This window comes from Serinus canaria, chromosome 3 (assembly GCF_022539315.1).
Source record: "Serinus canaria isolate serCan28SL12 chromosome 3, serCan2020, whole genome shotgun sequence".
Taxonomy (NCBI): Eukaryota; Metazoa; Chordata; class Aves; order Passeriformes; family Fringillidae; genus Serinus; species Serinus canaria.
The window spans coordinates 103494795-103501930 of NC_066316.1; positions in this window are offsets into that span (position 1 = coordinate 103494795).

A 7136-nucleotide genomic window follows, 5' to 3' on the forward strand; every position below is an offset into this window, starting at 1 on the left:
TCCGCTTGATCATTGAAGCATGTTAAGTATTGTGGTTTCAGTCAAAAGAACTCCATGCTGAAAAGCCAGCTGAGACTTGTATGAGAGGAGTTTCTTGGCAGCCTGGAGCTCAGGGGATCATAGGAGTTGGTTGCTTCTGCCCAGTACAGTGGAGCTGTGGGGATTTCCCAGAATTGGATCAAGGGCTTCCAACAGTGTAGCCCAATTGAACTCAGTCTCCTTGGGGAAAAGGAGCTGGTTTGAACTGTGTGCTGCCATGGGAAGAGAGGAAACACAGCCACGGGAGGAATCCTGCTCACTTCTTCTGCTACCACCAGAGGCAAGCAGGGAGCAGGGATGGCAACCCTTCTGCATTGGGCTGTGGAGCAGAAGACATTGTCCCCTACCCTGATGAATGTGAGTATCACACACATCAGGAGCTGCCTGCCTGGCTTGCCAGGTGTCAGACCCACCCACAGTAGTGAGTGAGGATGTGCCACTGTTACTCTGTGTCCTCACCTCAAAGCTGCACCTCAACAGCAGTGCAGCCTGCAGAGAAGGTGACTGAGGGATGACTCCTGAAGCCTGGTGCCATGTGTCCTTAGATGGTTTATTAATGGTCTGTGACCAGGTGGGGTAGGGTTAGAAAAAGGGTCAGATTCTGCTTTGAGTTCCTTATCAAGGGCTGGACTGTACCTGTGACATCAAGCTGGACAGACTCACACATCACATCTCAATGATTTCATCAGCTGGCAAACTTGTTTAAGTATGCTACAGCCCGACATCCTGGGATGGAGAAGAGAACTGTATTCCCTAACCCACAGTGGGAGGTTAGAGTATGTGCAAGTATTGAGATTGCTGTAAGTGTCCAGGCTGCCCACCTGCTGGGGTTGACAGCTCACTGCTCACATGGGCTATTTCTGGTTGGCTTCAGGTTGTTGCCTTCTGAGGTGATGGTTGCCATTTTCTCTGTTGTTGCTTTTGTGACAGAGAAAGAAGTCTGGTTTTCCCCATATGTGGTAGCTCAGTTGGCTAAAGGGGATTTGTAAGAACAGGAAACCCACAGCTCTCATGTTTCACTTCTCCAGTATAATGTGAAGGCAAGGCTTTAGGTGAAACCCTGAATTTCTGTGGTGAATGCTGAACAGGACAGAGAGGATAGAGGGTGCCTCTGGACACATGGGGCAGTAAAAGAATGCTAAATATATTTAGTTAAATGCATTCAGATTCAGTCTGCCCTAGAAACTTACTGGAGTGAGGTGAGAGATGCGTCCAAAAGAGAGGGATGGTGTCTGGGAAGGGCAAAGTACTGTCACTGACAGTCCCTTCAATGTCAGGGTTTCCCATGCATGGTGCCCCAGAATGGTGAGCTGGCAACAAGAAGCTTTGATCAGTGAGCTAATACCTGCAGATGGAAGAGGAAGTATTGTCCGGACAGGAGTAGGTTAGAACAGTGTGGCTGGTGGCCTGTTTGGAGACTGTGTAGACCAGGAAGATTTGCAAAGTTTCATTTGCTGCTAACCTGGATCTTCTCTTCTTCCTCTTTGAAGTTCCTCAGGCCAATGCCTCTATTATCCATGGCCCAGACCACATCCTTCTCTCTCTAACTCCATGCAGTAACAAAGGAGCAATCTGCCCAGTCATTAAACCAATACGAGCTTTAAGAAAGAATCTGAAGAGGAAGCAAGCAGAATCTTCAGCCTCAGATTACCAAGAGCTTGTCTGCCAGAGTGCATCATCTGGTGTCCATACATTGTGCTACTCATCTTCTGGGTCCCCAGACACAAGGGCCACTGTTCACCAGGTCCCCTATTCACCAGGCCATTTCTCTTTGCTCAGGCTGGTGGCACCAAATTCAATTAGCTCTTCCTAACTCCTTGCATGCCTTGGCAAATCCTGTGCGTTTGGCTTGGGTGTCCTTTTGCACTGATGTAGAAATAATTGGTTCTGACCCTTTCACATGCAGCTGTGACTTGCAGCAGGATCACCTGAACACACCCAGTTTGCTTGCACAGTGATATCTGATTTTGCTTGTTCTGTCCAGCCGCCTTTGCAGTGAGTCAGACATCTCTGAGCAACTCCATCTCCTCCTGGCTTGCACTCCCAGGAAGTGAGAGACCAAAGGAGACTCCCTGTGGCCCACCCTAAGGTGTGGAGTGTGCAGTTAGCCTGAGGCCATGTCTGCTCTGATCTCCTTTCTTCTCCTGGTGTAATGCTCTGATGGAAAGGATGACTTTGCTTACTTGGACAAGAATAAATCTTCTTGTAAAAAATTGGAGGTTGGGGTTTTTTTCTGCTTAAACAATGCAAAGTGCAATGGTCCAAGTGTTAGGGTAGCTGTAGTGTTGACTTTATAGTCGCTAATTGAATCAACTTGGCTGCCTCTCCCAAGAGTTTGCTGACCTTTTTCTTTCTCCTCGGTCCCCTTTCCCTTTGTTCTGCTAGTGAGAACTTCTGTGTGGACACTGAAAACTATATATAAATATGTCTGTGCCACTAACCAAATAATTCTTGACCTAATTAAGCAGAGCTTCCTTTGGCAAAAGCTCAGCTGGCAGTGGCATGCCACTTTTGTGATAGTTTTCATAAACAGCTGTAATAAAAGCAGTTGCATTGCTTTGATGCTGCGTGTGAGGGCCTGGTAGGATCTTGCATGCTCATTCCAGAGAGCCTCAGAGCTGGATTTCAGGGACTGGTGCATGAAAACCTACAGAGGGGTTTCCCATTAGCCTGAAGTTACATGGGTGTTGCCCACAAGAAAAGACTGACTCGCTCTCTCTTAATGAGGCCTTTCCTGTAGTACTGGATGCTGCTTTCACTGTTCATCAACTTTCGCCCACCACTTTCAGAGCTTGTGGACTAGGCAGGTATTTCTGAAAGCACTCACCTGAATAACCACTTTTTTTGTTGTTCTTTCCTTTGCCCAGGGAGATGCTCTGCTGCCTTTCTGTGATGCTCTTACCTGTGGTCAGCTGAGGGCTGCTCACTCACGGTGACTCATGCTGGCTTGCAGTGCATGATCCCTCGACCTCTGTGACCCTAAATAATTTGAGCACAGAATGGGATTTGCCCTGGCATGAAAATTAGCATGGAGAGAAGGGTATCATGACTCCCAGGAACATACAGGCAGGCAGTGCTGGGAGCTTTGGAGAAAAGGCAAGCAGCACAGGTAGGACAGAGCCACCCTGTTTCCACAGCACCCCTTGCTTCGTACCTGCTGCCTTCACCCAGCTCCTCCAGAGGAGGTTTCCATTGATCCTGTGGTCTCCCTGGGGGCAGGAGCTTTCTTCATGTGTTCAGTGGGGAAGTGCTGAGAAGAAGTTTTGCAGATTGCCTGAGATGCAAACCCTCTGACCATGGGAGAAGTTGGACCCTGTACAGCTGCCTGCCACCCTGCAAAATAGGAATTGTGATACTTGGTGCTTTTACAGTACCTCAGTAAGTGATATGACAATAAAATATGTGTATTTTTAATCCTACAGCTGGCTCTGGCAGTGTCACAGACACCCATTGTTTGCCTGGGGGAGATGAGGACTCCAGATCTAATGAGGTATAATCTCTTGTCAAAAGCCTCCTGTATTTTCTCTGTATTCCTTTTTTGTCCTGATGTGTGATAGAGGCTTATGCTCTATCTTATAATAGGTTATACTTGACTAACTTGCACAAAACTTTAATAAAAGTTCTCCTTGTGGAACGTGGGCCCTGTTCCTCTCTGACCATACCCAATATACGACATACTCCTGAAGTTAGCTATCAGTTTTTGCACAAACTAGAGTGGTACTGCTCATTAAAAAGTTCCAAATGAACGGGGAAAATGAAAGTGTTTTAGCCAAAATACGGAAGTATTCGGTCCACATGAAACACGCTGACTATAAGTTTCAAGACTGTCACTTTTAAACAGCCAAGTGTCTCGAGTTAGGTGTTTCTGCTGCATGGAGAATTTGAGTAAGCACATCTAACTTCAGGAATTCTGCCAAAGCAGGTTTAATACTCCTACGTATGCAAAAAAGCTGGTCTTGGGAGAAGCAGATGCTGCAGCAGAGCAGTTGTGAGAGCAGGGCTAGGCTGCATCAGAGATTTTAGTTCCGTTTCAGTAACAGCTGATTAGAACAGGTATTTGGAACATTGTAAAAAATACTGTTGTTTTTTTATGTATTCATCAAGCTGAGGTGATCTGGACCCCAGAGTGGCTGAGGGTCTTTGAGGAACGATGGCTCTGGGGCCAGCCACAGGTTTCCCATTTCCTCTTGCCACCTGTGGTGACTATGCCGTGAAATTGATACAACGTATGGGTTTTCTTCCTGATTAACCAAACGGATGCATCTCGCTGCAATTATCACCCTTCATTTAGCATTTCAAGGCCACTTACCCCTTCCCGCAGGCATCGGCAGCCCTGGCTGGGGGCTGAGTGCAGTCACTCCTGGCCGACCCCTCCCGGCGGTGCAAGTGCCTCCCGGCCCTGGCTGTCAGAGCATTGATTCACCACCGATCCCACCCATCCTGTCTCATCCCTCACCCTGGCCCTTCCCATGCATTCACTGGGAGAACGCCTTTCCGCGGCTCCCGGCGGTGGGGATGCCCCTGCCCCGGGCGGATCGGCGCTGCAGGGCTGGTGCAGGTGCAAGGCTGAGGCACAGACCAAGCCGTGCTCCAGTGCCAGCACCTTCCTGGGGGCGACCCACCTCCATGGGAGCATCTGTCCCGGTGGGAACGGGCACAGGGAGCAGGGCAGGGGCACAGCAGGGCGCACACATGGGTGAGGAGCTGGAGGGAAGGACGGGGGCCGTAATCCTGTAACCCTGGAGGGGTTACCAGGCTGTAACCCTGGTTGGGCAGTGGGGGTTCCTGCACTGCTGACCTTCATATCTGAGGGGAAGAGAAAGCTGGGGGTTTACATGGTTTTCAGCTTAGTGTGGAATGTGTGCCTGATGCCTGCTCCACTCTGACAGCACTGACTTTGGGTGAACAAAGATATTTGCAACACAGAGGGGGTGAACACAGAGATTTTAATTGCTTCAAATTTTGTTCTCCTATGTTTTCCTTTTTTTTATTTTGATTTCTTTTTAGGTGGCTGTGAAATAAGATATACTTCACAGGGAGGCCTGGAATGAAGGTTTTGCAATGCATAAAGTGTCTCTTTACTATTATTACTATGCTATGTACTTTTCAAAAACACCATTTGGTATTCAAGGTGATCCTTCTGCCTTCCCCTCCCCTTCTCCCATTATTTGTAATCCGAAAGGACCTTATGGTTGTTTATTGCACTGTGGTTGCAGTAGTTTTGTGTGTGTGTGTAGATGTAGATGCTTTATTTCACCACCTCTCATCCCATTCCATTCTTCAGTATAAAGTTGTTGTCACTCCCACCCCCAACAAACCCTTCGGGCCTAGTCTTGCCTTCTCTTCTCTTTCTCCCTTCTCTTCCTCCCCCTTTTAACCATTGATTTATAAAATGTTGCTTACTGATTTCTGGTACATGCTAGGTGAAGAGACCAACTGTGTGTGTTGAGGTGTCCAGTGCTATCTAAGACATTCTGCTGGAATAGAAGGTTTGGCTGAGGCAAGCTCCTAGGGAATGTTTCCCTGCCCTGCCCAGGTGTCCTGGATGCTCAAGGGTTCCTCCAATGATCCTGTTGCATACTTAGATCCCTAAGTATGCAACAGGATCTGTTCCCAGTGGATGACTCTGCCTGGAAGGGTCCCCATTTGAACAGATTTGGTTTTAAACTGGGGTGGTGCTTCCCCCATAGCCTCGCTGGTGGGGTGTAGCTGCATGGCCCATGTGGGGGTATCCCTTCTCCAGGTGGCCAGTGGGGGCCATGCAGCACTTCGCAGAAATGTGGGCTGGATCACCTTGAACACCCTGATCAGACCTCTGGACTTTTGGTTCCCTGCATGTGGAGGGGGTGGCACATGGGGTAGGGCTGCATGATAGACCCTTTCCCTGCAGGATGTGAGCTTGTATGACTCCCAAACTGGGATGAATAATCAAACCCTTAGTTCTCATGAGACACATGATGTTTCAAGGAAACAGGAGACATCATGTGAGTTTTAGAGTACTTAAGATGGTGAGCTTTCATACAAAAAAGCTTTTTAAGAGCTAAATGGCCCCCTTGAAAGAGGCCAGTGTATAGCTTGGATCTCTGATAGGGTTGAACTCTGCTCCATTCATCCCACCCCTCCGTGCAAGGGGTTGGACTGGACTCTGTGAGTTTGCCTATTCTCAGCCCAGCTTCAGCCCTCTGATTCTTGCTTATTGAGTGATTGCTGTGGTTGTTGTTCCAGCCTCTGGATCCAGTTCCCACACAGGTGTGGAGTAAGGAACAGCATCTAGGCAGACCCACCAGGGGTCTGCCCAGGCTCAGGGGCTGAATCCTTCTCCAAGATCCAGCCTGTATGAAAGATGGCCTCCCAAAACCTCTCCTCCTGAACTGATCCTGTGTGAAATACTTTCTGATGCTGTATTTTAGCTGTTTTAGAGAAAGGGAGATCAGGTTTATACAGGGGAGGAAAGAGAAGTCTTCATTCCCACCAGGGAACCTCTAATTTTTGATCCTCCAGTTTAGACAAGGAATGGGGTGTCTATGTTTGGGAGAAGAGAATATAGCTGTAAAATGTGCTGTCATCATCTCCCTTGCTAGTCAGTGTTTTCTGCCACCACCTGTGTGTTTCTGCCACCGCCTGTGTGTGTTCCCTTGCCATAACTTCCCTTAGTTTCCATTAGCCCTCAGTAAGCAGTTGTATGTCTTTGGGGATCTTTACTTTGGGACCTGACACCTGCAACTGTTCTGCTTCCCCAACACTGAGAAAAGCCCTTTGACGGGGCAGACAGTGGCCTCGCAGCCTGAGAAGGCACAGCCAACATCACCTGTAAAGAGAAGGATCTCAGTAGGCTTGGCCAATGCCCCCCAGTGCCCACGAGTGACACTCCTCTGTGGCACTCAGGTACTGGGGCAGCTCTGCTGCTGTGGGGACGACCCACAGCCCGTGCTCAGATCAAGTGTTTGTGAAGCTGCAGCGTGTGAACCTGCCCTGTGATCAGCAGACAAGGAGGCAGCCTTCCCCCAGCCTCCAGCACTTGAGCACGGCTGTGCTGGGGCAGGGCTGCCTCACTCCCTGAGGCTGGACTGGGAAAAGATCCAGCAGCCAGGCTGAGC